This window comes from Panthera onca, chromosome A2 (genome assembly GCF_046562875.1).
Source record: "Panthera onca isolate mPanOnc1 chromosome A2, mPanOnc1 haplotype 2, whole genome shotgun sequence".
NCBI classification, from domain to species: Eukaryota; Metazoa; Chordata; class Mammalia; order Carnivora; family Felidae; genus Panthera; species Panthera onca.
The window spans coordinates 141,388,128-141,410,485 of NC_138340.1; the positions used below are offsets into that span (position 1 = coordinate 141,388,128).

General features: G+C 35.5%; 1 long non-coding RNA gene and 1 pseudogene across 2 annotated transcripts in view; one reads left to right on the forward strand and one right to left on the reverse strand.

Annotated features, from left to right (window-relative positions):
• LOC132679463 (uncharacterized) overlaps positions 1-22,358 on the reverse strand; it is a 477,892-nt gene that overhangs the window by 366,531 nt on the left and 89,003 nt on the right. The window lies entirely within an intron of this gene.
• On the forward strand, positions 1,780-3,037 carry LOC132679462 (large ribosomal subunit protein uL4 pseudogene; annotated as a pseudogene).

Genomic DNA, 22,358 nt, shown 5'->3' on the forward strand with positions numbered 1-22,358 from the left:
AGCAATTGCAGATGACTGAACTAAAGGTAAATACAGCTCGTCCACAACAATAGGGTGCATGCAACACACACAGGAGACATCCCTGAAGCACAAGGTTCCGGTGAACAGGGAACACTGCACTGCAGGGCACTACAGGACTTCTTCATAAAGCCACTACTTTCAAGAGTAGGAGACACTGCTAACTTTCTTAACACACAGAAAGAGACACAGATAGCTAGACAAAATGAGGAGGCAAGGAACACATCCCAAATGAAAGAATAGGACAAAATCACACCAATAGAGCTAAACAAAATGTAAGTAAGTAATATGTCTGATAGAGAATTTAAGGTAATGGTCATAAAGATTCTCACTGGACTTGAGAAAACAGTGGAAGACCTCAGTGAGACCCTCAAGAAAGAGATAGAAAACATAAAAAAAAAAAAAAAAAGAACCAAAGAACCAATCAGAGATGTAAAACTTAAGAAGTGAAGTTAAAAATACATTAGATGGAATAAAAAGTAGACTGGGAGAAGCAGAAGAATGGATCAGCAACCTGAGGAGGAGAGACTATTGGAAATCAAGCTGAACAAGAAAGAGAACAAAAAATAACAATAAGTAAGTAAATATAGACTTGGGGAACTCAGCAACACCAGCAAGTGTAACAAAATTCACATTAAAGTGATTCCAGACAGAGAAGAGAGAGAAAAGGGAGCAGAAAATTTACTTAAAGAAATAATAGCTGAAAAGTTCCCAAATCTGGGCAAGAGAACAGAAATCCACATCTAGGAAGCCTCCAGTAAAATCAACCCATGGAGGTCTACACCAAGTCACACAGTAATTAAAATGGTAAAAAGCAGTGATAAGGGTAGAATTTTAAAAGCAGCAAGAGAAAAGAAAACAGTTATATACAAGGGAATCCCCATAAGGCTATCAGCAGATTTTTTAGCAGAAACTTTGCAGCCCAGACAGGAGTGGCATGATATATTCAAAGTGATGATAGAAAAAACCTGCAGCCAAGAATACTTGATTCAGCAAGGATATCATTCAGAAGAGGAGAGAGAAGATGTTTCCCAGAAAAACAAAAGTTAAAGGAATTCATAACCACTAAACTAGTGTTACCAGAACTCTCAGCGATCATGATCTCACAGTTCATGGCTTCAAGCCCTGCATCGGGCTCTGGGCTGACAGCTCAGAACTTGGAGTCTGCTTCAGATTCTGTGTCTCCCTCTCTCTCTGCCCCTCCCCTGCTCACAGTGTTTCTCTCTGTCTCTCAAAAATGAATAAACGTTAAAAAAATGTTTTAAAAATAAGAGGACTCTGAGTGAAAAGGAAAGACCATAAGCAGAAGTAAGAAAAGTAGGAAACACGAAAGTACTAAAATTAAGTAAACCTATAGAAATCAGTCAAGGAATTTACAAAAGGATGTAAAGTATGGCACCATATACCTAAAATGGGGAGGGGGGAGAGTAAAGAATGGGTTCAAACTTAAGTGACCATCAACAATATAGATAGCTATATGCATAAAATGTTATATATAAACCTAGTGGTAACTACAAATCAAAAACCAGTAACAGATATGCAAAAAATAAAGAGGAAGGAATCCAAGTATATCACCAAAGACAGCCAGCAAACCCTAAGAATAGGGAGGAAGAGAAGAAAGGAAGGAAGAACTACAAAAACAACCACACAAGTAACAAAATGGCAGTAAGCACACACGTATTGATAATCACTTTAAGCACACACCTGTCAATAATTACTTTGAATTTAAATAAACCAAACACTTTTCCTATAGGAGCCTCGGGATTGAGAGGAGTGTGGCCCTCTCCTCTTCCCAGAATGACAACTGCTTGCCCATTGACATCAGTGTATTCTGAAAAGGGAATGTCATCGGGCAAAAATGTTACTTTGCCTGCTGTATTCAAGGCTTCCATTAAACCTGATATTGCGAACTTTGTTCACACCAACTTGCACAAAAACAACAGACAGTCATATGCTGTCAATGAATTAGCAGGTCATCAAACCAGTACTGGCAGAACCATGGCTTGAATTCCCAGAGTTTGAGGCATGGGACTCACTGTTGCAGCCAGGGTGCTTCTGGAAATATGTGTCATGGGGGCCACATGTTTGTACCAACCAAATTAGGCCACCATTGGCACCTCAGAGTAAACATAACACAGAAGCAATATGCCATCTGCTCTGCCCTGGCTGCCTCAACCTTACCAGCACTGGTCATTCTAAAAGTCATTGTATGAAGGAAGTTCCCGAACTTTCTTTGGTGGTTAAAGATAAAGGTGAAGGCTACAAGAAGATCAAAGAGGTTGTTTTGCTTCTTAAGAAACTTAAAGCCTGGAATGATATGAAAAAGGTCTATGCCTCTCAGCAAATGAGAGCTGGCAAAGGTAAGATGAAGAACTGTCGTCATATCCAGTGCAGGGGACCTTGTATCATGTATAATGAGGACAACAGTATCAAGACCTTCAGAAACATCCCTGGAATTACTTAATGCAAGCAAACTGAACATTTTGAAACTTGCTCCTGGTGGGCACGTAGGACATTTCTGCACTTGGACTGAAAGTACTTTCTGCAAGTTAGATGATCTGTATGGCACTTGGTGTAAGGCTGCCTACTTCCATGCATAAGACACTTAACACAGACCTTAGCAGAATCTTGAAAAGCTCAGAGATCCAAAGAGCCCTCTGAGTACCATGCAAGAAGATTCATCACAGAGTCCTGAAGTCCACAGAAAACCTGAGAATCATACTGAAGCTAAACCCATATGCAAAGACCATGCACTATATATAACACCATTCTTCGCCTGGCCAAGAATCACAAACTCCGGATGGATAAGGCAGCAGTAGCCTTAGGAGCCAAATCAGATGAGAAGGGGGTTCCAGGCGAAAGGTCTATGGTAGAGAAGAAAGGAAAGAAGGCTGTTGGTGTTAAGAAGCAGAAGAAACCTTTAGTAGGAAAAAAGGCTGCAGCTACTGAGAAACCAGCAGCTAAGAAGAAGTCTGCTGAAAAGAAACCCACCATAGAAGAAAGGAAGCCTGCTGCATAAAAACTTAAATTTGTTTTTTCTGTAGAAGTCAAATCATTATGAACAGCTAATTTTGAATAAAGATCTGGTCAAAAGAAAAACAAACAACAATAACAGCAACAACAACAACAACAACAACAACAAAAACCCCAAACCAAAACCAAATCAAAACACCAACAAAAATAAATAAATAAATAGACTAAACATTCCAATCAAAAGACATAGGGTGATGGAATGGATTAAAAAGCAAGACCCATCTATATACTGCCTACAAGAGACTCATTTCAGACCTAAAGAGATATGCAGATTGAAAGTAAGAGATGGACGCGGTCCATGAGTTCGAGCCCCGCGTCAGGCTCTGGGCTGATGGCTCGGAGCCTGGAGCCTGTTTCCGATTCTGTGTCTCCCTCTCTCTCTGCCCCTCCCCCGTTCATGCTCTGTCTCTCTCTGTCCCAAAAATAAATTAAAAACGTTGAAAAAAAAAAAAAAAAAAAAAAAGAAAGTAAGAGATGGAAAAGCACTTACCATGCAAATGAAAGTGAAAAGAAAGCTAGGGTAGCAATACTTATATTGGACAAACTAGATTTTAAACCAAAGACTGTAACAAGAGTTGAAGAAGGGGACTACATAAAAATAAAGGGAACAGTCCAACAAGAAGCTATACCAATTATAAATATTTATGCATCCAACATGGGAGCACCCAAATATATAAAGCAAATAATAACAAACATAAAGGAAGTAATTGATAGTAATACAATAATAGTAGGGAATTTTAACACCCCACTTTCTTCAATGGATCAATCATCCAAACAGAAAATCAAAAAGGAAACAGTAGCTCTGAATAACACTTTGGATCAGATGGATCTAACAGATATATTCAGAACATTCCATCCTAAAACAGCAGAATACAGATTCTTTGCAAGTGCCAAAAAGATTGATGTCATACCATGCATCTTCTCTGAACATGATGTTATGAAACTAGAAATTATCACAAGAAAAGATCTGGAAAGAGTAAAAATACATGGAGGTTAAATATCATGCTACCAAACAATGAATGGGTCAACCAAAAAATCAAAGAGGAAATCAAAAGATATACGGAAATAAGTGAAAATGAAAACACAATGGTCCAAAGTCCTCAGGATGCAGCAAAAGCTGTCCTAAGTGGGGAGTTTATAGCACTAGAGGTCTACCTCAAGAAGCAAGAAAAATCGCAAATAAACAACCTAACCTCACACATAAAGGAGGTAGAAAAAGAACAAACAAACCCCAAAGCCAACAGAATAAAGAAAATAATGAATATTAGAGAAGAAACAAATAAAATAGAAACTAAAAGAGCAATAGAACAGATCAATGAAACCAGAATCTGGTTCCTTGAAAAGATAAAAAAGTAAATAAAAAAATTGTAGCCAGACTCATAAAAAAAAAGAAACAAAAAAAAACAACAAAAAAAGTGCTCAAATAAGCAAAATTAGAAATGAAAGAGGAGAAATAACAACTGACACCACAGAAATAAAAAGGGTTATAAGAGAATGTTACAAAAATTATATGTTAACAAATTGGGCCAACTAGAATAAAATGGATAAATTCCTAAAAACATATAACCTCCCAAAACTGAATCAGGAAGAAATGCAAAATCTGAACAGACCAATTACCAGCAATAAAATCAAATCCATAGTAAAAAAAAACATTCCAAACAAAAGTCCAGAATCAGATGTCTTCACAGTTGAATTCTACAAAAATTTATTTATTTACTCATTTATTTTAATTTTTTTTACATTTATTTATTTTCAAGAGACAGAGAGAGACACAGTGCGAGTGGGGGAGGGGCAGAAAGAGAAGGAGACAACAGAATCCAATGCAGGCTCCAGGCTCTAAGCTGTAGCACAGAGCCTGATGCAGGGCTCAACCTGGGGCTTGAACCCACAAATTGTGAGATCATGACCTGAGCTGAAGTTAGACTGAGCCACCCAGGTGCCCCTCTACCAAAATTTAAAGAAGAGTTAATATGTATTCTTCTCAAACTATTTCAAAAAATAGAAGAGGAAGGAAAACATTCAAATTCATTCTATCAGGCCAGCATTACCTTGATACCAAAACCAGATTTAAAAAAACACTACAAAAAAAGAGAACTACAGGCCAATATCTCTGATGAACATAGATGCAAAAATCCTCAACAAAATATTAGCAAACTGAATTCAACAATACATTTAAAAAGATCATTCACAATGATCAAGTAGGATTTACTGCCTGGCTGCAAAGGTGGTTCAATATTCACAAATCAATCAACATGATACATTACATAAATAACAGAAAGGATAAAAACCATATGATCATTTCAATAGATACAGAAAAAGCATTTGACAAAGTACAACATCAATTTATGATAAAAACCCTCAACAAAGTGGATTTAAAGGGAACATACCTCAACAAAATAAAGATCATATATGAAAAACCCACAGCTAATATCATACTCCATTGGTAAAAAACAAAGATTTTCCCTAAAGATCAGGAACAAGACAGGATGTCCATTGTCACCACTTTTATTCAACATAGTATTGGAAATCCTAGCCACAGAAATCAGACAATAAAAGGAATAAAAGACATCCAAATTAGTAAGGAAGAAGAAAACTTTCATTATTTGTTGATGACATGACACTATATAGAAAACCCTAAAGACTCCACCAAAACAAACAAACAAACCTACTAGAAATGATAAATGAATTCACTAGGTCACAGGATACAAAATCAATATACAGAAACCCATTGCATTTCTACACTAAAAATGAAGTAGCAGAAAGAAAAATTAAGGAACCAATCCCATTTACAATTGCACTAAAAATAATAAAATAGGAATAAACTTAACCAAAGAGCTGAAAGACCTATATTCTGAAAAATATGAAACACTGGTGAAAAAATGTGACGATGACACAAAGATATTCCATGTTCATGAATTGGAAGAAAAAATTATTACAATGACCATACTACCCAAAGTAATCTATAGATTTAATACAATCCCTATCAAAATACCAATAGCATTTTTTCACAGAACTAGAACAAATAATCCTACAATTTGTATGGCACCACAAAAGACCTATAATAGCCAAAGCAATCTTGAAAAAGAACAAAACTAGAGGTATCACAATCCCAGATTTCAAGATATACTATACATTTATAGTAATCAAAACAGTATAGTACTGGCACAAAAATAGACACATAGATCAATGGAACAAAATAGCCTGGAAACAAACCCGTGACTATATAGTCAATTAACCTTTGACAAAGAAGGCAAAAATATGCAGTGGAAAAAGACAGTCTCTTCAACAAATAGTGTTGGGAAAACTGGACAGCTACATGCAAAAGACTGAAACTAAGCCAATTTTTATACCATACACAAAAATAAACTCAAAATGGATTAAAGACCTAAATGTGAGACCTGAAAACATAAAAATCCTAGAAGAGAGCACAGGCAATAATTTCTCTGACATTGGCTGTAGCAACATTTTTCTAGATATGTCTCCTGAAGTAAGGGAAACAAAACAAACAAACAAAACACTATTAGGACTACATGAAAATAAAAAGTTTCTGCACAGCAAAGGAATCAGTCAACGAAACTAAAATACAACCTATTTAATGGGAAGAGACATTTGCAAATGACATATCTGATAAAGGTTTAGTATCCTAAATATATAAAGAACTGATAAAACTCAACACACAAACAAATAATCCAATTAAAAAATGGGCAGAAGACACAACAGACATTTCTCCAAAGACGACATCCAGATTGCCAACAGACACATGAAAAAATGCTCCACATCAGAGAAATGCAAATCAAAACCACAATGAGAGATCACCTTACAGCTGTCAAATAACTAAAATCAAAAACACAAGAAACAATAAGTGTTGTCAAAGATGTGAAGAAAAAGAAACCCCCATGCACTGTTGGCAAAATGCAAACTGGTATAACTACTGTGGAACACAGTATGGATGTTCTTCAAAAAATTAAAAATAGAATTACCATATGATCCAGTAATTCCACTACTGGATATTTACCCAAAGAAATTTCAAAAGATATATGCACCAATATTTTTATTGCAGCATCATTTACAGTAGCCAAGATATGAAAGCAACTTAAATGTTCATCAGTAGATGAATGCATAAAGAAGATTTGGGGTGTGTGTGTGTGTGTGTGTGTGTGTGTGTGTGCGCGCACGCTCGCACATGCAAGTGTGTGTGATGGAATATTACATAGCCAGAAAAAAGAATGAAATCTTGCCATTCACAACATAGATGGACCTAGAGAGTATAATGCTAAGTGAAATAAGTCAGTTAGAGAAAGACAAATACCATACTTCACTCATGTGGAATTTAAGAAATAAAATAAACAACAACAAAAAAGAGACAAATCAAAAAACAGGCTCTTAAGTACAGAGAACAAACTGAGGGTTGGTGGGGGGCTGGGGGAGAGGGGAAAATGGGCGATGGGCATTGAGGAGTGCACTTGTTGGGATGAGCACTTGGTGTTGTTTTTAAGTGATGAATCTCAGGAATCTACCCCCAAGACCAAGATCACACTGTATATACACATGTATATATACATATACACTGTATGTTAGCCAACTTGACAATAAATCATATTTTTAAAAAGTAAAAAATAAAATATAAATTCAAAAACAAAAACAAGCAAACAAACAAACAAAAAAAAACAGGCTCTTGATGGTTACCACAGAGGAGGTGGGTGGGAGGATGGGTGAAATAGGTGAAGGGGATTAAGAGTACACTTATCATGATGAGCACTGAGTAACGTATAGAATTCTTGAATTACTATATTGTACACCTGAAATTAACATAACATTGTATGTTAACTATACTGGAGTTAAAATTCTTAAAAATTAACAAGTGAACAAAGAAAGAGAAAAGTAAAAATCCCTGGGGATAGGGTGAATGAAATAACTTTTGAGACTAAAGATGTTCAATTTTAAAATATTTGATGTTGGCTATATAATTGCCACCATTATGTCCTCTTCCCCTCAGTTTTACCGAATCTTTAGTAAAGTCTTCTATACCCATAAGCTTTGTGAGACTGACTTTTTTGTTTAATTTTACCTACCATCTCTCTCCTTCACTCCCACCCTCAATCCCAAAATTCGCATTTCCCATTTTGTCTGGCATAATGCAAAATAGAAACACAAAGGGTTGAACTCAGAAGCATTTTAGTAGAAATAGAACTCAGCACTAGAGAAACCATTAAAATATAAGTTGTACAAAAATCTGCAGGAATCTTAAAGAAAGAGTACATTAGAATATTCACACGTTGTGGAATAGTATTTTTATTAAATCTTATATGAGATCTTAAATATTGAGGTATACTAGTAGTCATGTTATGATGTTGTGGTGAACAAAATAAGGGTCCCCAAAGATGTCCATGCCCTAATCACTGGAACTTGTGAATATGTTACTTCATATAATAAAACAGAATTAAGCCTGAATTTGTAATTACATTTGCTTATCAGTTGACTTGGAGATGTGGAAATTATTCTGAATTACCTAGCCCATGGATCAGTTCCCTCTGGACCAGATATCTTCCTCTGAACAACTGGCTGAGGACAGGAATGGATGAAGCTATATCCTAGAAGAATGACTACAGAAATATGACTACTAGCTCAGAAATGGGTGTTAACTTCTGGTGAGATGCTCATAACTTCGTTGCATCACGAAATGTAAGTTAGTAATAGGTAACACGTTAACTCTCATGTCCTGTTCCACATGCCCATATGTGTCAATTATCCTTAAAATCCATATCCACAAGAACCCTCTCTCCCTGCCATCAGGTTTTCCATTCTTATTCCTAGCCTGTGAATCCTGCTAAAAATGGTTACATAGACAGAAAGACCGGTATCACTAGAAATTTATAGTATCTGATTTTTACTCAGCTTGCTCCTTCTACTGTTTCCCAAAGAAATAATACCAAGCGCTTATCCACCTCTCACTGCCCAGGACGTCTTTGTCCAATCATCTCTGGTCTGTGATAAACAGAGTAGAAACTATAAGTCAAGAACTACGTTAAGACTCTTTCTTCTCTCCCCAGTAGACATATGTGTGTATCTACTTCTAAAGTCTGCAATCTCAGAAGAAAGTGGCTTCCTTTCCTCTATTCAAATACTATCCATCCATCCATCTGAGCTCTCAAAACAAGCTTTTGAAAGAATTTCTTCTCTCTACTCCATTATCCATTCACTTGTCCCCTGAACTTTGTTTCTTTCAACAGATTCAGGCTTCTGAATACAATATATGTAAGAAACTCCCATGTTAAAAAATATATAATCTAACCCTCATTATGTCTATCTTTAGTTTCTATAGTTAATGACTCAGAAATATTTATCTTTTGCTAAGATTAGGCTAACTGAATTGCAATTTACTCGATGATTAATTTACTACATAGTTTTAGGAGACTTCTCTCACTTTGCCCTCCAAAATAAGGGCTAAGTCCTGGACATACTGTTGTTTACATATCTTCTGAATCTGTGCACTTCTACCTCCATGCACTAACTTGATGTAGGCCACCATTTCTCACCTGGACTATTGCAATTGTTTAACTATACCAACATAGGTGCATCGGTACCCATGAACATTTTCCCTCTTGTTATAATGGATAAATTTGTCTATGCTTCTAACATCAGATTCCATTTTACAATGGATCCTATACTCTCCAATTACTCAAAGGTTTTGATCATCTTTATGTCTTGCATTATCAACTTTGCCCTCTTGAAAGGATCACTTCCATCAACATACAAGCAAGCTCTATTACTTTCATTGTAAAAACTAGAATCTCCTCCAGTCACCGTCCCTATTCTCTCTTAAGAGCAAAGCTCTCCTTCCACTGCTTTTGACATTCTCTCTTCTTCCTCTTTTTTTAAATTTTCTCCTGAACCTACTTCAAACAGGCTGTTGTCCCCACCACATTATCAAAGTGCCATGGTCAAGGTCACAAACAGTCTACAACTATAAGATCAAATTTTTTTTTCTCATTTCTTCTCTTCCTCATATATCAATAGCATTTAACATAGTAGTTTTTCTCTTTCCTTTCTGAAACATGTTCTTTGATTTGTGAAGTATGTGTTTCTCCTCCTGCCAGTAACATTAGCAATTCCTTGTCATGCTCCCTTTGCTTGTCATGCTCCCTTGCCAGATCCTCTTATTTCCAACCACCAAATGTTGGAATGCTACAGTACTTAGTCCTTGAGTCAGTCGTCTGCTCAATATACACTCATTCCCAAGGAAAATGGTCCATCTCCTCGGTTTAAAAATGCTGAGCGGCACCTGGGTGGCTCAGTTGGTTGAGGACTGACTTCGACTCAGGTCATGATCTCGTGGTTCATGAGTTTGAGTCCCGCATCGGGCTCTGTGCTGACAGCTCAGAGCCTGGAGCCTGCTTTAGATTCTGTGTGTCCCTCTCTCTCTGCCCCTCCCCTGCTCATGTTCTGTCACTCTCTGTCTCTCAAAAAAATAAATAAACATTGAAAAAAAATGTTTAATGCTGACAATTCTCAAGTCTATATTTCCCCAACCCAGATTTCTCCTCCAAATATGGTCTCATAAAAACCATTTTCTGCTCATAATTTCTACTCATAACACCTAGATGCTTATAGACATCTTGAAAGTCACAGTGGAACACCTGATATCACCATCCCACTTCCTAAAAGGGTCTCTTCAGCATCTCAGAGACTAAGGACTCCATTCTTCCAATTGCTCAGGGCAAAAACCTTAGACCTGTTCTTTCAGTCATGTTAAAGTCAGCAGCTCTGCATTCGAAGTATATCCTGAAACAAGTATTCCTCTCGCCTCCACCATCACTACCGCCCTTGTCCAAGTCACCAATACCTCTGTCCTGGATAAGTGCATTAGTCCTCTAACTGGTATTTCTGCTGTCCTTACCTACATGGTTTATTCTCTACAAGGAGGTAGGATTATCCTTTGAAAATGATATAGATCATGTCATTCCTTTGCTCAAACTTTCCATCTCAGCCAGAATAAATGCCGAAGCACTTACAGTGACTGAGTGGACACCGTGTGATCCAGCTCTCAACCACTTCTCTTGTCTCTGCATATCAACTTGAGCAATCTTCCTTAATGAAAATCTGTGGGTGTCACTACTGCTTTGAATCCTCCAGTGACGGCTTCCTATCCTTGCCTTCAAAAGAAAACCAGATTTCCTAGAAAAGCATTTACTACTCTTCAGTTCTCACTAGTCTCAGTTCCTGCCATTTCCTTTTCCAAGGGCACCCTAGATCCTAACCTAACCACACTGAACTTCTTGTTTCTTCCTCATTAAATAGTGTCCTCATGCCTCCATTTTGTTGCTGTTCCTTCAGCTTCAGATAATCTCGGTGTAGAATTCTCTTTACCACCTGCCTGTGATGCCCCTCCTTTGACTGAATAACCACTTTGTTGGACTCCCATTAAATTTATAAAGAATAACTTTTTATTCCCCTGGACTGTGCTCCGGTAGAATTTTGATTATAGAGTTTACATTTGTTACATCAGTTTTTATCACGTTGTATTAAAGTTTTAATCTATTTGCCTACCTCTCTCTCTGAGAGAGCATTCTATATGCTCATTGGAAGTGATGGGAAACATAGTCTTTCTTATCCTTAAGTGCTTAGCATTTAGCACAGTGCTTAGCATACGGCAAGTTTTCAAAACCATTGGATGATACTATCAACCATACTAAGTGTGACTATGTAAGATGAATGGCATTCATTGAAATTTTAACCATTTAACTGTTTAATCATTTAACTATGTGACCATGTAAATTTTTTAACCATTTAACCAAATTCAAATGAAAAGATGGCAGTCTAAGAAAAAGTAAAGGGTAAGAGAGGAACGTGTAATTTTTTTGTTTTCATTTTTAATTCAGAATAACCACAATATATTTACATACTGGGTTATTCTTATCTTCAAAAAGTATTCCATTTAGTAATTAAGAAACTAGACTGTCCGAATGAAATCCTTTAGGAAACTATAATGCTCTCTTCTCTCTGAGAGTTTGTAATCACCAAACTACTACATAATCTCCAATTTTATCTTCCTTTAATCCAATTCTAAAGCTATACTAGATAACACACAAGAAATCAAATGAAAAGACTCCAGCACCAAATGATAGGCTACCAGGCCTGTTTTACAATCCTTTTTCACTAGAAAAGACTTGTCTGACTTCACATGCGACAAAACCATCTGAGTTTCTCTTGCCACAGTGCTTCCCTCTTCACTGTGATAGACATTAGGTTAATCGCGAAAGAGAAAAGGGGGCAAACTTAAAAAAAAGGTCATCGGCTGATAACGTGGCACGTACTACCTTCACATTGATGTTATAATGCTTGAAACCACTACTCCTGCCACTTTGGACATTACTGGAGTTATATCATTTCCTAAGATCATGAAACTGTGTAGATTACGTAAACGGTTACTACAGCAGCAGATGTCAAGACTTTCTTTTGTCGCCTCCCCATTCACACTAAGTACTGGTGCCATCCCCGTCATGTTTTCTTCATTTTATTCTTCTTTAGCCCCCATCTGATACACTCCTTCCATAACAGTGTTTTATCTCATTTGCATGACACTTTCCTGTATATAAAATACTTCCACACAAATTCTCTCACACAGCCTCATGATAACCCTAGGAGATAGGCCGCACTGGCATTGCTGCATAAATTCAGCAAGGTACTGTTAGCAGCTATCATTACTGAAAACCTTCTTGATAGGAGGCACTTTAATAGACACTTTATACCTTAGTCTCATAAACACATTATTTTATAGTTGAAGACATAAAGGCTAAGCAACATGTCCAAGGTCACACAGTAAAATAGTGGCAAAACAGGGCTTTTATGGTAATGTATAATAGAGATTAATACATATATGTACACATATGTATACGTGTATATTATATATGTACATGCAGGTGTGTATCTGTTTGTGTGAATATATATTTACTCTGGGTCCTGTATAAAGCTCTCCAGGGCTTTTAAAAAGTTCCTAGCTTAGCACAATTTTTACTCTGTCAGAACTAGAAGGCAATTAGCTTTGACCCCTAATAAAATACATTACATGAAGTGAGATTCAGGACAAGGCAAAGCAAAGCATTTCCTCTCAGGGGGTCACAAGTCTGGAAAAGGTTTTATGGTGGAGGATATTTAAAAAAGAGTATGCTGTGCCCTTTTCATCTGGCATAGTGTCATTTCTGTTAATTCATGGACGTGACTCAACTCTCAGGTGGGGAAGTCTTGTCTTCCTCAGACAAAGTTACAGACAGCAGAGCTCAGGAATAGAACTGCTAAATTTACTAAATTGGCTAGAAAGCTTCCAGAGTTTTCTAAGACATACCTGTCTGCTTTGCCCAGGTCTCTTTCTTTGTAATGCTAATAGGCAGGACAGCTGAAAAGAATGAAGCATAGGGGCACATCTCTTGTAAGCCATCAAAAATTAGTGGGTGGCACAAAACAGTCTTCCATGCCTTTGCAACTCAGAAAATCTCCACAATGTCCACTGATCCTAAGAGTGTTTAGTGCTGAGGGACTTTTGACATTTGTGGAAAGAGGTAGAGATGATTCTGACATCATATTTAATGGTAATCATGGAGAAACCTGCATGTCTCCTGAAGTGTAGCTTCTGGAGACATGCAGGAAGGATTGTCCCTGTTAAAGAATCTGCATCTTGCAGAGCTCTTCATCTGACAGGACAAGATGAGAAATCCACTAGGAACCCAGGATCAATTAACCTCTAACCCACCCAGCTCATACATTTTCAACAACCGTATCTGTACAAAAGTATTTTGAAAGGTAGAAAAATTAGCTTATATTTTTTACTGTATTAAACATTCATTTGTATATTCATTAGTATTAATATTGCTTTGCCATTTGGTTATGATAGTCCATCCTCCATCACTTAGGTTGTGTAGCATTAGACAGTCTATGAGAATAAATCAGAACTCTTTTGGTACTAGAGACTAGTATTTAAAATGGTTTAGGGAGCATATTAAAGTCATGTCATCCCATTGTCACCATCCCCGCCCCCCAAGGTTTTTGATATCCAGGAAACTAGATTTCCACTAGGGATAGATGAATTTCAAATTAGATAAGAGTGATATTGACAATTTTCTAAACTTTTGATAAATTAGCATTTCTTGTAATTGAATAATTCAACATCAAACTTGTATGGCCTAAGAGAAAAAAGTATAATTTCAATGCATTCCATTGTTTGTATAAGGAATTTTAATTCTCTATTCTTGCAAACACATTCAATATTCTTCTCAGTTCTGCATAAACCCTGGATTGGAGGGTTCTGTATGAAACCAACTTAAAGACAATCTCCCTTTTAAGTAATCCAAACAAAGATGGCTAACTTATTCCACAAGTGGCTTTATATGTTCTGAAAAGACATTGATTGCACTGAACAATAATCTTTGTCTTTAAGTGGAGTGATTAAGATAAAATAAATATATAGCAACTCAATCACCAATAAAAATAGTTACCCACGCTCTGAGTCACTGTTCTCAAGTGGTTTTCAAAATTCCATGCCATGGACAATGTTTTAGCTAATGGCTGGGTCTACAGACACCAGGTAAGTAGTAAAGCTTCTGTGGCTTCTCCACTCAAGAGATTGGCCCTACTGATAAATGGTTATCCCCATTATCTCTTTCAATACAATGGGTTTTCCCCCATCAAACACCATTTAAAATGTATTACCTCAGTGAGGAACAAAATCAAGTGTAGTTTTAAAGGTATGTATTAAGGTCATATGTTAGACCATGCCCTGAAAAACCTTACCACCTAGAGGAAAACAGTACCAGAGGCTGACTGGTGAAGGAGAAGCAGAGAAATGAGGACAAATCTAGATTTAATAACACGGCTCTGGAAAGCTAAGAGCTCTCTCTGTATAAACTAATAATTGATTCTGGAACATGGAGAGAATTGAGCACGCAAGTAGTGGTGAAGGTAAAGGAGATGAAGAGCAATCAGCAATTCCATTAGTCAATGAGACATTTACTAGAGGTCTATAAATACAGCACACTTGGTCTTGAATATGTATAAAATTTGAACCAATAGGAGACTATACCCACAAAGAGTTTGTTTACAACATAGCCTTAGGCTGACTATATACAGGTGAAACACAATTGTAATTAATGAGTTTCTAGTGGTACATTCAATAACAAAATCCTTTGGATGGAATCCAAGGAAGATTTGCCTTTGCTGAATCATAGCTTCTCATTTATTAGAGAGAAGATCCAGTATTTTGAAAATGCATTTTAGTCACTCAAAAATTAAACAGAAGAGCACTGACAAATTCATGAGCTACCAAACTTGAACATGAATATTAATATGAGAGCTTTTCTTATATTAACCTCAAAAATTGTGTATATTATAGAATTGTTTTACCAAAAGCAATTTTATATTTTGCCATCAGTTCTCATGATACAACAAGAAACTAAGCATGAAATTTTTGTCGATGTATTTACTTTAGAGCTCTTAAAAAATTCTTCACTATAGTATATTTCATTTAGGAGGATTCATAAGAGAAATGTTTTTCAGTTTAATCCAAAACAAATGGTTTGCTTCCATTTTATTAACATTATGAAACATGTTAATGATTTTGTTTCCTTCATTGAGCTCATAAGTAGGAGGTAGTTAGGAAACAAATTTTCTTCACACCTATTGTTGCACAGGATGTATATGGCATGCATTTTTGTGCATTCACCTTACATGTAATTTTGTTTCTTATCCCTATTGTTTTCCTTTTTTCTGCAATAATTTTCTCCTTTATTTTTTATCCTGATATATATTATTTATTCTGATATACCCATTTTATCCTGATATATAATTATCACATACAAATAAATGTATGCATACTATGTGCACATAATATATATAATTGTTGACATTAATAGAAGCAAGATATACACACTAAGATTCCCATTCAAGATGAGAGGCTGGCGAGTTTGCTAATAACTATCAGTTTAGGTTTTGAGTAACTAAACTGTGTATGTGGGTATATGGACATACATGTACACATACACACATATATACATATGCACACACATATATAAACACACGATAGAAAGAAAATACATATATGTTATTTTTATATGTGTGTGTGTATAAATCACCTCAATAACCTCATATCTTTTTGAAAGCAAAACAAGTAGTTCTTAATTTCTTTTTCCATTTCCTTACAACTGATACCACAGTCAATTATCAAATCATTCAGGTAAAATGCAGGCGTATAAAGGTGCTTCTTATTAGTTTAGTCATATGGATTTTTGTTAAATAAATTATACACATACCAAACAAGAACACTAAAGGAGACTTTCCTTTTCACACTGGAGAGTGAAGATGGTGTTTTCTTATCATTGTTTCTTATGGAAGACAAAAGGACTTTTAACTCACAGATTTTGTTTAATCTCTTAGCTCATTTCCTATTTTGAAATGAAATTTCAAATTGAAATTTCAAAATGAAAACAAATTTCAAATTGTTACTATTTTATTAAATATAATAATAACTGCCATCATCTAGCAAGATTCATGTGAGTGAATTTCCAAACACAAAAGTTATTTTATTTATTCTAATTTTTCTCCTTCTTATCCTAACCTGAAAATAATATCTGATAAAATATAAATCTCCTGAAAAACAAGATTTTGTATTTAAAGCTTTTGTTGACTGTTCCTTCACCTACTGATGTAATTATCATAGAAAATTTGAAAAATACAGGAATATATAAAATATTTCATTGTTATTAAAGTAATTCTTATAAATACATATTGTATCAGGACAAGCAACATTATACCATGCTAACAAAGAACTCCTAAATTTCAATGGTCTCAACCCACTGAAGTTTATTTTTCATAAATTCTATGTCCAATTCAGGTCATCTGGGATCTCTGTTCATTATAATTGTTAAGGACTCAGGTTGGCTAATATTTGGTCTAAGTCTATATTTTGCCACAGGGAAGCCACAAGCCACACAGTGTTACTGAACGCTTGAAGTGTGGCTAGTTCAAATTGAAATATGCTATAAATATGAAATACATATCAGACACTGATGACATAATGCTAAAAATAAATGAAAATATCCATGTATAATTATTATATTGATTACATGTTGAAATATTTGAGATATATAAGTTAAATAAAATATATTATTAAAATTAATATCTCCTTTTTCTTTTTCCTTTTAGAATTTCACTACTAAAAATTTTAAATTACAAATATGACTCACATTATATGTCATTTGGCTAGTGCTTATTTAGACAATGTTTCCATAATTGTCACAGCAGGACAAAGAGAATGTAGTAAATCATGCACCACTTGTTAAAAGTTTTCACCTGGAAACAACACTCATCATTTGCACTAACACTGCATTGGCTAGAGAAATTCATAAGGTCATGAATAGTTTCAAGAAGGTGGAGGAATAGAGAAGTACAGACCTACCATGTACTTAATAGGGGAATAATTTTGAACATGACTATAATATATATCATCATAACTATAATATATATTCTTAATCTGTTCATACAACTTTGTAAGCATATTAACAAAAGTACTTTTTTTAAAAAATTCCATTTTAATTACTTCAGTGATCACCATTATCTTCCTATCCTTGATTGCCTGGCTTTGATTGATATTTTATTGGTAAATTAGAGTATTCTCTCAATTAATTTTATAAAGAGCAGCACACTCCTTATAGGGGTATCAGACACTAACAAAGGAATTTTGTTAATGTTCCTGAAAAGTGAGAGGGATAGGAAGAGAGGAAAAGTGAGAGAGAGAGAAAGAGAAGAGAAAATTCAGGACAGAAGAAAGGATCTTTGGGGGAGAGGTCATTCATTAAATCATTCTTCGAAAGAAAGGGAGAAAACACCTTAAGAATTCTGATGAACAAAAGTTTTCTACTACGTTACATTAGTAACCTAATTTTCTCCTTCGATGACAGTAGGAATTTTAAACTTTTCATTTATTTTTTTAAAAATTTTTATTGATTTATTTGAAACAGAGAGAGAGAGAGAGAATGAGAGCACGCACACACGAGCAGGGGAGGGCCAGAGAGAGAGGGAGAGAGAGAATCCCAAGCAAGCTCCTCACTGTCAGCACAGAATCCAGTGTGGGGCTTGATTTCACAGTGAGATCACGACCTGAGCTAAAATCAAGAGTCCAATGCTTAACTGACTGAGCCACCCAGGAGCCCCACACTTTAAATTTTTTTAAGCTAACTTCCCTTTTATTTTAACCTCTCATCCCCAAATCACTTTCTGTTTTTTTTGTATAGTGCAGCAGTGTCTACCAGGACTATCTGCAATGATGGAAATGTTCTACATCTTTTCTGCCCAATGCAGTAGCCACCAGCCACATGGGACAGGAAGGTGACTAGTGAGACTGAGGAAAGAAATTTTTAATTTCCTTTAAATTTAATTTAAATTTAAAAACCACATATAGACCACACGAAAATAGAATACATGCTTTCTCAAATATTAATAATGTCAGAAAATATTTTTCTTTGAGCTCCTTTAGTATACCATTTTCAGAGTTATGCTCTTACATTGTTCTGGGTGATATTACCATCATCTGCTGTATTTTGTTGTAGCCTCCATATTGGATATTTCCATTTAATCATCTTGGAATGAAGAAGAAGCTTCCAGATCTTGTATTTGCTAAGAGACAATTATATAAATTATTATTCTTTTTTACTTTGTTTACTGTCTTATAAGAGTGTGGAATCCTCTCAGACTTAAAGCGATATGTACAACTGGGTATAACAGGACAGTACCTAACCCAGTTTCCAAGGTCTAGAACATGCATTCATTGGGTATGCTCTAATGAAATATGTCAGTGTCTTTTTTTTACTCCACTATCTGATCACTGATGCTCAAACTCAATGAAATGCTTGCAAATTCAGAATTTCTAACAGACTCTTTAGGTTTCTACTCCTCTCTAGAGTAATTAACATATTGGGATTAAACTTCCCAGAGTACAGTGTATCATATTGGTTTACCTCTCCATCTCCACCTCCCTGCCACCTGCTTTGCTATTTTCTGGGAGTTGGCATCCTAATGGCTTCTGAGTTTTTTTGGACATGTTACTGTTGCCTTCTGATATGACAAGTTGTTCAAATTCATATTGGATATTTCTTGCCTCGGACTTGGAATCACTAATTCTCCAAGGATCCCTGATTTCTTTTAGCGGGAACTGGTACTAGGAATGCTCATTGCTATTGCGCTGGCATTGTTTCCTCCACCTTTTCAGTGGACAGAACTGGAAATAACTACTTATTTGTTTTACACCATATTGCATACACAATCGCCATCACAACAGCCAATACTGCCATCAACAACATAACTACCAAAATATTTGCTTTAGGGATGGTGTTCTTTTTGGCCTTAGGATATCCTACCAGGACTGAAGAGCCATATTACTTCATTTTAAATTCACTTAGAACAATCTTATCTCTGAGGCTATTTTACCGCTGGGTAAAAATCTAGGTCCATGTATTTTATTTTACTTTCCATTTTTAGTTATTTTAAATTTTGATTTTATTTTATAATTAAGGAAAACATAGCACCTTAAGGAAAGATAGAAATCTATAAGTCTACACTGACATAAATCAATAAATGAATAAATAAATGGAAAGAAAACCTTCAAACCTTCCTTACAGTAGAATGCCAACTAATAATGTAGAAATACTGCAAACCAGAAAGTTAGTATTTAGCATCATCACAGTAATAATTAATTGATGCATAAAATATCAATGGATGCTAAAACTCACGGTGAAAGCAGGATGAGAAATAGAACTTTTGCATAGTCTGAAAATATCTATCCCTCAAAAAAGCTTCAATTAAAGAGGGAAAAAGAAGTACCTTTACCGTGAAAAAAACCTGACAGATACACCTCCTTAATCAAGTGATCAAAACCATAACCACCAGTACTGACCATCAACATCATATGCTACCGGTAAAGACGCAATGGAAAGAACACAGCAACACTTCTGTGACATTCCAGCCCAAACTACATAATCTACATCTAATTGTAAGGAAACATTAGACAAACTCAAACTGAGGGATAACAAAGACAGCAACTGACCTATAAGCTTAAAAAATATGTCAAGGTCATGAAAATAAAGAAAAGACTGGTCTTCCAAAAGAGATACTAAAAAGACATAACCAGGTGGAACATTTAATCCTAGATTGGATTTTTTTGCTATAGTGGATATGACTGAAACAACACGAGAAGGTTGAAGTGAGTCTCTGGAAAAAAGATATGTGAGTGTTCTTTGTAATACCTTTACAATATTCTTGTAAGTTTGAAACTGTTGGTTGGTTGGTTGGTTGGTTTTTTAATTACATGGTTACAAAAGTCCAATATACAGAGCTCAGGCCTTTTAGCTTTTTCTTTGATTTCATAAGTAACTTGGTGTAAATCTGAAAGAATACTAAGACCCCATTTTAAGTCAGAAACTGAGTTTGTAAACATTCTTTCAGAAATTTGTCTTTTGCACGAACAAAGGCATATGTCTAGATCTGCAAACCACATTTTTGATGCTTCTTTAATATATGTATCTCACATAAGAAATAGGAATCTAGGGGCACCTGGGTGGCTCAGTCCATTGAGCGACCGACTTCAGCTCAGGTCATGATCTCACGGTTTGTGAGTTCGAGCCCCACATCAGGCTCAGTGCTGACAGCTAGGAGCCTGGAGCCTGCTTTGGATTCTGTGTCTCCCTCTCTCTCTGCCCCTTCCCCACTCATGCTCTGTCTCTCTCTGTCTCAGAAATAAATAAACATTAAAAAAATTAACAAAAAAAAAGAAATAGGAATCTATGGTCAAAAAAATAGCAAATATGAAAAACATCCTTTAGTATTACTGATAAAACACTGACAAAGAAAACTCAGGACAATATTTCAGAAGTCTCTACAACTTAAATCAAGGTGGGAATCCAATTTTAGTAAATATAGTTTGAGAATTTAAGAGAATCAGAACCAAATTTTTTCCATCTATTGACTGATTGACTTGATGAGTTTCTGGCAACATCTTTTTATTTGGATGATTTGAAAAAGCAAGAATTAATATACTTCTAGAACCTAGACTCCCCCAAAGTATTACTTCCAAGAAGATGAATGTAATTTAAATCAGTAACATTCCCCAGCAAGTCAGTCAAGCAACCCTCCTGCATTATAGGATTGATGTCATAAATATTAATCCATCTATTAACCTGACTTCAAAGATTTCGCATTATAGGATTCCCTTCTCTTCTCTAAGAGCTTATTCTATTGCTCAACCCTTCCTAAAATGATCAGGTTTTTATACCAAAACTTGAAGAAATTATTTTTCTGTCTAGAATTTTAAGTTGATTAATCCCTTATTTTAAGATGAATAATCATAAAATTGATCCATGGTCTCCCTAGGATCTACCCTTATTTATTCATAGATATTTGGTATCACTCTTTTCTACTGTCTTCAAGTTTTGCTCATTTTCTAATTTATTCATCATAAAAGCTTCTATTAATTTATACATTCTTCTAATTGCTTCCCCAGATTTAACTGTAATTTATTTATGGTTTAATGTAATACTCAAAAAAATCAAAGACATTGAAAAAATAATATAATAATTTAGCCATTCATGTTGAACTAAATTCTTAAACTCCTGGAGAGATTTATTATATGGGCTTATGCTTCCTTAGCTAGAGCCCATAAGGTAAATTAATTGGGCTGGTTTTATTTCATTTTTCATCATAATAGATTTGAAATAGAGTTTCCAGCTTACAGATTTGCTTATATTGAACTAACTCCAATTACAGAATATTAAATTAAAAGCCCAGAAATGTTTAAATTTGGAAGCAACTCTTTTAAGACTTAGGTGCTAACTCTAAAAATTCATTATTACAATAAAATTATGCAATTTGGGAGAAATGTGGATAGGACATGGATTCAGATCTCCTGAGGTGGATCTGTGATCTGTAAGTATCACCTAACTAACTTTAGGAGAATCATTTAATCTCTTTGAGAAGTTCCTTGTTTATAAATATATTAAAAACGTCATACACAGATTTTTTTCAGGAGCCAACATGGAAGAAGTATTTGACTGTGTCTAATCTCTGCCTCCGAATTTTGACTTGCAAAGAAGCTTCCTGGAATAACAGGATACTCCCATAGGGTCAGGGATAAACCAATGGGCAAATACCTCATCCCGGATGAATACTAAAAAGTGATATAGAATTATCTTCCTCAGGGGTGCCTGAGTGGCTCGTTGGTTAAGCCTCCTACTCTTGATCTCAGCTCAGATCATGATCTCACGGTTTGAGTT